General features: G+C 32.7%; 1 long non-coding RNA gene across 5 annotated transcripts; it reads right to left on the bottom strand.

The window, feature by feature from the left end:
- Nucleotides 1–2,561: 2,561 nt before the first annotated feature.
- LOC141718100 (uncharacterized) lies at nt 2,562–9,487 on the bottom strand. 5 transcript variants are annotated; one of them, XR_012573910.1, is made up of 5 exons: nt 8,984–9,482; nt 8,300–8,423; nt 5,982–6,139; nt 5,166–5,250; nt 2,562–3,176 (listed from the first exon to the last, which is right to left on the bottom strand). It is a non-coding gene; the product is annotated as an uncharacterized LOC141718100 (long non-coding RNA). The 5 variants fall into 5 exon arrangements; XR_012573907.1 differs by lacking the exon at nt 2,562–3,176 and adding an exon at nt 3,961–4,301 and having other exon boundaries at nt 8,984–9,481; XR_012573909.1 differs by lacking the exon at nt 2,562–3,176 and adding an exon at nt 3,961–4,295 and having other exon boundaries at nt 8,984–9,481.
- Between the last annotated feature and the right edge of the window lie 853 nt (nt 9,488–10,340).

Raw genomic sequence — 10,340 nt, 5'->3', positions numbered from 1 at the left:
TACCAATGCTTTGTAAGGGAAGCCTATTAATCAGATAGGTTGCACACAAAATACAGTCACTCCAGTATTGAGATGGAACCTTAGACTGAAAGAAAAGAGATCTGGCAGTTTCAAGTAAGAACCTGTGTTTTCTTTCCACAACTCCATTCTGTTGTGGAGTATAACTGCAACTCATTTGATGATGAATTCCCTTTTGTTGAAATAAAGCAACCATAACTCCAAGTGTCAACTCTTTAGCATTATCAGATCTAACAGTGATCACTTTGCCTTTAAACTGAATTTCAATGTACTGAAAGAAATTAGCAAGCACCTTGGCACACTCAGATTTATGCTTAAGCAAATGCACCCATGTAAATCGACTAAAATCATCAACAATTGTTAAAAACTGATTACAACCAGAATGAGTCTTTACTTGATAAGGACCCCAAACATCAATGTGTATTAGCTCAAAAACACATGTAGTTTTGATAGTACTAAGAGGGAAACTAGCTCTTGTCTGCTTAGCCATAGGACAAATTTTACATATTACTTCCTTAGTAGAATCCTTGAAGGAAACTTGAGGAAGAGCTAGCTTCAATTTAGTGAAAGGAATATGACCCAGCCTTAAATGCCAGACATCTGCACTAACTGCAGTATTGCAAAAAGATTGAGAGAGATTCTTTGATGTGCCTTTGTTGATGCTGTAAAGACCTCCCTGCAGTTCACCAAGAAGCATCTGTGACCTTTTCTGAGAATGGTCCTGTAAGATGCATTTATCAGCAGTAAACATCACTTCACAATTAAACTTTTGACACAACTTTTGAACAGATAACAAATTGAATTGAAAATCTGATACATGTAGCACATTGTGTAGAGTCAAATCTTTGGTTAACTGAACTGTACCAAGATGTAATACAACCACTCTCTTACCATCAGTAATTGTAATATATTCAGGAGAAGGTATAGTTGTGTAATGAGTAAAAGAACTCAAGTCCGAACATATATGATCAGTGGCTCCACTGTCAATGAGCCACATGTGTTCTTTATTATGATCTGTTAAGAAACAAAACTTACCAGCCAACATTGCATGGTCAGTATGTTCTTTGGTCTGTGAAGAAATACTCTGATTGCTGAGCAGTGACACCAAATGATTGTATTGTGCAACAGAGATAGAATTATTCTGATTCTGATGAGCTGACTCTTCAGTACTGGAAGCTACAGCAGCTTTCTTGTCTCTATTAGGCTTGAATCTAGGTGGATATCCATTAACTTTGAAGCATCTTTCAATGCTATGTCCATTCATTTTACAATGAGTACAATAATACTTGGATCCTTTCTTAGGAGGACCAACATTTTGAGAGCCTGATTTGTTATCATATGAGCTAGAATTACCAGTAGCTTGTCCTTGAAAGTTGCTTCCTGAACCCGAACCTTTATGATAATTCTTCTTTGTATCTGCCAAGAAAGCTAGAGATTCTGTGTTAGAATTATTATGAGAAATCTCCTGATGTCTTTCCTCCTGTGAGAACATCCTAAAAGTTGTAGCAACTGATGGAAGTGGCATCTGCATCATTATGTTTGCCCTTACAGTAGAGAATCTTTCACCAAGCTTCATCATAAACTGAATCAATCGATGATCATGTTCTCTTTGATGCACTTTCTTAGTGAGATTACAAGTACATAGATTACAAGTGCAAACAGGTAAAGGACTAGCATCATTCATAGCATCCCAAAGCGTTTTGATCTCTGTAAAGAACTCAGATATAGATTTAGCACCTTGACTTAACTCTGTTAATTGTTGTTCCAAAGCATAAATTTGTGCAACAGATGCATATCCAAAACGATCCTCTAGGTCAGTCCAAATTTCTTGAGCAGTGTTAAAGAACAAAACACTCTTAGCAAGATTTTCATCAAGACTATTCAAGAGCCATGAGCAAACTAGATCATTACATCTTTCCCAGGCTTTAACATCAGGTGAATAAGCAACAAGTTTTGTTATGGAACCAGTGACAAAACCTACTTTGTTCTTTGCTGACAAACACAACATCATAGCTCTTTTCCAATTAGTGAATCCAACTCCATTGAATTTTACAGAAACTAGTTGAGTTGAATTAGCATCTGATGGATGAATATAATACACACTATTAACATCTTGATTCGCTTGCATATTTGCTCTATTATGAATGTGCCAAACGTTTTCACGAGGACCACTAGTGCTTCCTTCAGCCATTTGCTCAAACAGAAACAATCCTCAATAACTTATCAAACAGATCGAAGTACTGAAGAACGTTCAACCGTAATTGTAACAAAAATACGATAGAAATCGCAAATCGATTACAGATCAGACATAAGCAAGAATCGATTACACTAAATACGATATTGAAGACCACAATACAAAAAACAAGAAGTATACCGAATAAACCTCAAGATTTCAGTGAATTTGATCCGCAACTACACTCATCAATGTGCATAAAGCCAGAATTTATCACAACTTTGATTAATCGCATCTTGAATTTGCGAAAACACGACAAATCTGCTCTGATACCATGATAATCTCTTCGTAATGAACAAGATTACATACAAGAGATGAACACTAAATGTATATGATCTTCATTAATATGATAAACAAGAGAAATGTTTACATTCTACACTAATAAACTAAACAAGGATAGATGACTATAAAACCAAGAAGAGAAGACACACTAATTAATCTAACACTGAATACAAAGTAACAGACTATATATCGTAACTAACTTTCAGCAATCCCAATGTAAGTAACTAGCTGATTTGTCCTAGCTGACGTGTCAAGTGACAGCTGGTATAACAGCTGAGACAGCTGGTGCTGCTGATGAGACAGCTGGTGCTGCTGATATGGAGACTGATATTTCATTATGTGACTTGTCCTCTTCTTTCAACTTCTCCTCTAGAAAGTAAAACCTCTTGTGTGACTTGACTTGTGTTTGAACTTTCCAAACCTTATTTCTTGACTTTGCATATATTAGTGATGTCTTTAAGGAAACTTCCATGCTTAAGATTGAAGGAGGTTTCGAACTTCTTCGCTCTTGGGACATAAGACATCCTTCTTAATCTTCTCATCATCACAAAAACCACAATAAGATGAACCCTTTTTCTCCCAACTTCTTTTAGGTGATTACCCAGTAGCATGCGCTTATTATTGGATAAAATCTTTCTTAGCACTGCAGATAGAAAAATATTAAAAAATGGATTGAAAATAAAAGCAAATGTTGCATAAAAAACAGGTAACATGTTATAATGACCAATTTAAGGTCATCACCAAGTTACCATTCTGCATCCACTTCTTAACAACTCTAGTAGGCTGTTGTTCTATTTCCTATATACTCAACTTGCAGATTCTCATTTCTGTAATGCAGTTTCTAAAAACTACATTAGTCAGCATTATATTAACACACACACCCCCCCTTGTAATCTTAAGTTTCAAAATGCTCTCCGGTAGTCACTAGTCACCACCAACTAAACGTAACAAACAAGAAATATAGTAAAAGACTCTCGCCAAACAGCAACTTCTCAACATCTCGGGCATTAGCCACCAGGATATAAGATGAGATTTAGTTATCAACTTGGACAAAGACACTTCCAGAGAAACTAAAATAGTATGTCTCTTTGCAAACCTAGATTATAACACATTGCAGCAAGCTGAGGCTGCCAGCACTCTTGTCAAAATAAGTGAAGTTTATTTGCTTCTGTACTGTAGACTTGTACAAGTACAGGTTCGAGATCATTCCATTCAGCGATTCACAAGTTAATAGAATAAAATTGTTAATGTGCTCTACAGTACATCACTTCCATTTCATATTGAAAGGACACTGAGACCCCTGAATCTCAGTTTTTAAAATACATCAGATCTATTTCAAACTCAAATTAAGGAGACCTTGTTAGCAGAATATCAGATTACGATTGCCATTTGCCAAGCAAGAAAGTTCACTTTGGAAGTGATGCAAGTGTAGCTCAACCACCGAACTTTTGCAGTGATATTATGCAAAAATTGTTTGTCCAGACAAGAAAAATTAATATCAAATATTGAAAATCCATGTCCAGATTAATCACCCATGCCAAAACTTGACCAAGTTTATTATACAGTCTATGGGAGGGAGTTCTGTGACAGACCCCAACTTAGACACAGTAGACTGTCATAAGATATAACTACAATAAACACGTCTTTAAACTCTTAGCACAACCCACAGGTTTGAGACGAAATCAAATGTTCAAAGATCTTCCAAAATATTTAAGTTTGCTCCACTACTGGAATGGTGAGGCCGAGCTACTAGCAACCTACCCTGAAACTTCACAATTAAAAGCAACTCAATTGACATTGAATATCACTTCAAACCATCACTGCATTGGTACGCTTGACGTTTCATGTACTGAAGTTGGTCCGAATAAGCTGGTTTGCCCTTATAGTATTCACTAGGTGGATAAACCGCGCATGAACAAATTTTTTTAATAAAAATTTTTTTAATAAAAAATATTAAAAAAACATAGAAAGAATATTTAAAAAAGTTAATACTGTAAGTGATTATATTTCTAAATGCTTTATAGTATGATTACAGAATTAAAACATATGATATGTGATTTTATTAGGCACGCGTCATAAATTTATAAAAATTTTATTTTTAATAAATTCTTTAGTCAAAATTTTTAAAAGTGCAAGTATATGTACATAAGATACATATTACATACACATGATTTTTTCTAAAAACGAAAGTAAAGTTTTAAGAGACATATATTAAGGAAAATTCAAGAATACTTCCTCTTTTATACTACTATTTAATTTTATATAAAAAAAGTTATGAATATTACATCGGCAAGTGTTAGCAATATTAAAAGTTGTAAGTATTAGCAATATAAAAAAATAATAAATTTCAACTCCAAACACTTTGTTACTCCCCTGTACACATTATGGATATCTACTTTGGAACCTACAAGCGCATTTATAAAATAATCTCACTAATTTTTATTTTTTTTATTTTTTTGGCTAAATTTTCATTCCGCCTGTTTTGCATGAGCATTATGGTCTCACTAATTTATCTTGCAACTACCCTTTCATTTCTCACATCACACATTTATTCCATCAGAATAGGAAAATTTGATCAACAGACCCTCATCTTAACTTTTTAAATCTGATCCAAGATATGAAGGTCCCAAACCTGCCAAAGATTTCAGCAAAGTGCATCTAATCTTATTTGCATGCATGCCTTTAAGGGAAATCCCCTTAATCACCTTAATCACCTGCTGTGAAAATTAAGAAAAACAAACATGAATATCTTAGTATCAATATAAGATCAATGTAAAAACTTTGGGTTTATGCAGTCCTGTTATTTATACAGATTATAAAGGCTAAATACCACTAATATATAAGAATGTTGCAAATCCAGCACACAGTAAACCTTATCGGGGAATAACATCTAACATCTAGAACATTTTGAAGAATATGATACCACAATAGTAACAAAAACTAAAATTAAATCACAACTTAAACAGCACAACTAAGCTAATTCAAACTTCATAAAATAATATAAAGGAAACATAAATAGAAAAAATAGTATATAAATTAATGGTCTGATATCGTAGGACCACATAAAATGGAGGACAACGTAGTAGCTTAAATTTTAAGAACTAATATGATAAGATAAAAATGTCACCACATTTTTAGAACAAAATCATATAGCTGTACATTATTGGAATAACCAGGACTGTATATGCAACGGAAGCAACCATTATCATCAGGCACAATTTACTTATAATTACACACTACATCTAGAAACGAATCAGATACATTAAGAGCATTAGCCCTGCATTTCTAGCTGCCAAAATGTACATACAGCCACCAATGCACTATAGAGTAGATGAATGACGATAAACATTGCAACCCAAGAAATATTCACACTTTGTAACTTGATAAATTATTAGAAAAGGAATTATACCGACCCAACAATCTTGGTTTTTTAAGAAATTTAAGGTACCTCTTCATGCCATAGATCCTCAACAGATAGCAGGAGTTTTCACATTTCTCGTACTCATACTAATAGTTCAAAGAGGACTCTGAAACTCTTTTATTTTTTCATTTTTACCGATGTCAGCACCCCCCAAAAGTGGGTCTAGACCCTCTTAGTCCAACATTCTGCAAATATAAAATGTAAATTTTGAGATATCGTAATTGTTACAAAATTCCAGGCTACAAGTATACATTGTTATACAAAAACCGCGATGATGGTTCATAATCAATCACTTGCTTACAGATCTCCAAGCCCTCTAGAGACAACACCCCTATCATATGTACAAAAAAGAATACAGATATCTAGCATTCGACTGGTTAATTACGTAGCACAGACATGTGAATTTAGTAAAAGTGCAGAACTCATTCTAAACAACTAAACAAATAACCTAAACATTGATGCATCACTATTTCCATCCTAACTATCATTAAACAAAGATTTTTTAATATCCAGGGTGCTGAAAAATGGGTTCCTATGAATGAATTTGTTTTTATTCACACGCACACCTGCCATTTACTTTGACGTGGGTAACCATTAATTTTTAGCTTAAAACTTTTAGGCAGGGTCAACCACGGCCGAACACTATTTCCACTTATTGACAAAAGAGGCAGATATGTGAAAAGGTATCTTTGAAGTATTTTACAATTTCTATATTATTAATTTTAACCCCTGAAAAACCTATCTTGTGCATAATAATTAAAATTCAAGTAAGAACTAAAAGCAAGGCACTATAAAATGTAAAGTGACTCAGAACCATAGCATAAAAGGCCATATATTGCTAACCAAACAAAAAATTTATACCTTGTAGAACCAACATAATGGATATTGTAAATGTAATTGTAATTCAGATGTTCCCAAATTCTTGTCCACGGAATACTATTCCGTGCATGTACATCACACATCATATGTATATAGCTTTATAAGGGTGAGCTGAAATTGAGCAGAATTTTCCCCGCATTTGTGAATTATATATAGCGAGTTCTTTCTCCTTTTAGCATAGCTTATACAACTGTAAGACTCTATATACATTACATGAATAAATGTACGGAAAACAGAACATAATGACCAGCAGAATGTAAGGATGGCGAGAACTGCCACGTCACACACCCGAGTTTTTCCTTTATATAGATATATATATAGATTTGGTAGCATACTACCTCAGTATACTAAAAAAACCTGTACGCATTTGTAAAATCACCTGGAATCTCAGCCCCGTCATAAATCTTGCATAGTAATGCTGTAAATAAATTATGTAAATTTTATAAATTCTACTTGATTATGAGATATTGTCGTTAACAGATATTTCAGATTTCGGAAAAATATTATGAAATACTAAATACACTAAAGTTAATATGTATTGGCTCATGCAATAACTATTGTCCTCGCATCAAAGATCACCATTATCATATGAATAATTATTAATGTAGCAACCTAGCATTCGGCTAGCTAATTACTTAACACGAACATGTGAATTCAGTAAAAGTGCAGAGCCCACTCTAAACAAAATAACCTAAACATTTCTATTTCTTTATTGTCATGCTAACTATGGTATCATTAATAATGTTTTTTGAAATGCAGGGAGCAGAAAAATGGGCTTCTCTTGACTTTTTCCGCACCTCTACCTACAATTAACTCATATGTGGATAACCATTTTTCCTTAATTAAAAACTCATAGGTAAGGGCAACCATGATTGAATACCATTTCTCAGTAGTCAGACGAAGAAGAAAACAGGTGAAAATGTGTTTTTGAAGCATTTTACCAACCTAGACCAAGAGTCTGGGAGGTGCCGTGCCGCACAGCTGAGTTTTTTTTCTATTTTATAAATAGAGAGAGAGAGAGATAGAGTTACCAACCTAGACCAAGAGTCTGGGAGGTTCCATGCCGCACAGCTGAGTTTTTTTTTCTATTTTATAAATAGAGACAGAGATAGAGATAGAGATTTGATGACATGATTGTGTTGTATACTTAACACATTCAGACCTTTAGTAATCCATAACCGAAATGAAACAATCAAGATCAAAACCTTTCAATTTCTGCGGGTAAAATTTTATCCTTCCAATCGCTAAATGCTAAATACTCAGAACAATCAAAAATATTGTACCTGGTTATTGAGAATGACCTAAAATAATCAAGTATAATGAACTACATTAAATTTTCAGTATAAAAATTGCCGAATTAATAGAAAAATCTAAAAATTTATGGCTTACAAATGTGTATATGAAAAATTATTTGAACATTGTTGCATCAAATGAATACATGATCTGGTGCTGAACTTTAGACCAACCTCGAGAGTGAAGAAGATGACGAAACAAGCACTTCTAGTAGGGTGCTTGACTCAGTATTAGTCTTTGCTAGCGAAAGATATATTCGCAGGTATTGTTCAAAGGTTTAGAAAGATCTAACTTAACCTGAAATAGCCAAAATGATGAACAATAACATGCATTATATGTGAAAGCAGTTTATCTAAGATGGCTACACATGTACTTAAACAGTACACGAACAATCTAACAATCAGAATCGAAAAGAAAAATTGTATTCTAATATTAAAATGCAATTATGTACAAATTCAGTTCAATGTTAAATGGGATTATCACTTTAATATTGGATTCTAGATCTAAAAATTATGGAAATAATCAAGGAAATGTTATATTAATAGCATTTGTCCATATGCCTCCCAGCAAGGTGTTCTCTATGCATAAGTGGTTAATGGTTAATAACTAAAATGATAACAGTTTCTCAAACACTCAAGGAAGATCTCAAGCATTTTACGGGACATCAGTCTAACCAAACTATGAAGATCCACCCAAGTTTGCTGAAAAAATATGCCATGAGAATAATGTTATAAAAACACTGTCATGGTAGGCGATAATTGTATAAGATTAAAGAAATTCTATGTAACTTGTAAGATAGTAGGATACAAATTATAGCAAAAAGGTTATATATTGTAAACCAAACAAAATATTTATACCTTTATAGAACCAGCACATAAGGAGTTGCAATTCAGCTCTCTACTTTGAATTTGATAGCATGCCCTGAAACAACAGGAAATAGATACAAACCAGTAAACCACAACAAAATATATTGTGTCTATATTAGTGGCCGGAGTTGCTATCGAAAAAAGATGGTCAAATTTTAAAATAGATATTCTATAATCGACAAACATAAAGTACAAATTTTAGAATAGATAACTACTTGAATAATTTAGCAGACGAAAAATCAAACACCAGTAAACAACTATCAATCTATCATACATCATACAAGATAAGTAAGTAGGTCTCCAAAAGCAACTGAAATTAAGAAGAAACAAATCTAATCGAAGGATATTTTTCCATATCCCCTTTTAGCCTGGCTTTTGGAGTGCATAACTCATGACTGCAAATTCATCCGAATTTTGCAGGCTGAAAACCCTAAACTGATCGAGTTAGGGAGATTGAAAGCCAAAAGTTGGAAGTTGAAATTATATTTTAATGATTTAATTTGTATCCGATAATAACGGAGTTAAAAAATATATAATTGATTTTAACAACTACTTGTTTCTATATTTACTAATTTTATTACTACTTCCCATTTATATTATCAATTGTATAATGAGTTAAGAATTTAAAATTTAATTAGATATATAATCGGAAAAATAATTAAAATATTAATTTTAATGAAAAACATAAAAAATCGCAGATGATAACTGAAATGTATAAATATAGTACCTCTATGATTGTTTATTGATCGAAAAGTGTCGTCTTCGGACGACACCTTTCGATCAATAAACAATCATACTTGTTTGTCTTAAACTTTTTTAAGTGAATTCTAATTAAACTATTTAAATTTAAATTTTAAATATTTCAAATTTATGTATAATAACACATTTTTACTGTATAATGAAGTTATACTGAATTAAAAAAAATTCTATACAATTTTTCCATTTTAAAAAAATAAGAATAAAATAATATAAAAATCCACCCCTCCCGCAATGTGTCAATGCGGGAGGTGTAAACCACAGCCACAACATATTTAAAACACGTCGGCAGGTGATTGAAGAGCCACCTGCCGCATTGTTTCATTGAGGGAGCCGCAATGACACAATGCGGCAGGTGACCGAGTTATTTTTATATAGTTTGTTACCAAGAAATTTTTAACATTTTAGGGGCTAAGTTTTTTTATATTTTTTTATAGGTAAAGAAAATTCAATAAATTTCATTTTTTTAGTTTTTCACATTTTCAATTTTTAGCATTATATTTGTTTACTATAAATTAAAAATTGATAAATTAAATTCGATAAGTACAAAAAAGATAAAACATTAAATAATTTATTTAATTCAAAAATAAAT

The sequence above is a fragment of the Apium graveolens genome, chromosome 4 (assembly GCF_009905375.1).
Source record: "Apium graveolens cultivar Ventura chromosome 4, ASM990537v1, whole genome shotgun sequence".
Taxonomy (NCBI): Eukaryota; Viridiplantae; Streptophyta; class Magnoliopsida; order Apiales; family Apiaceae; genus Apium; species Apium graveolens.
This window is presented reverse-complemented; position numbering and strand designations above follow the sequence as displayed.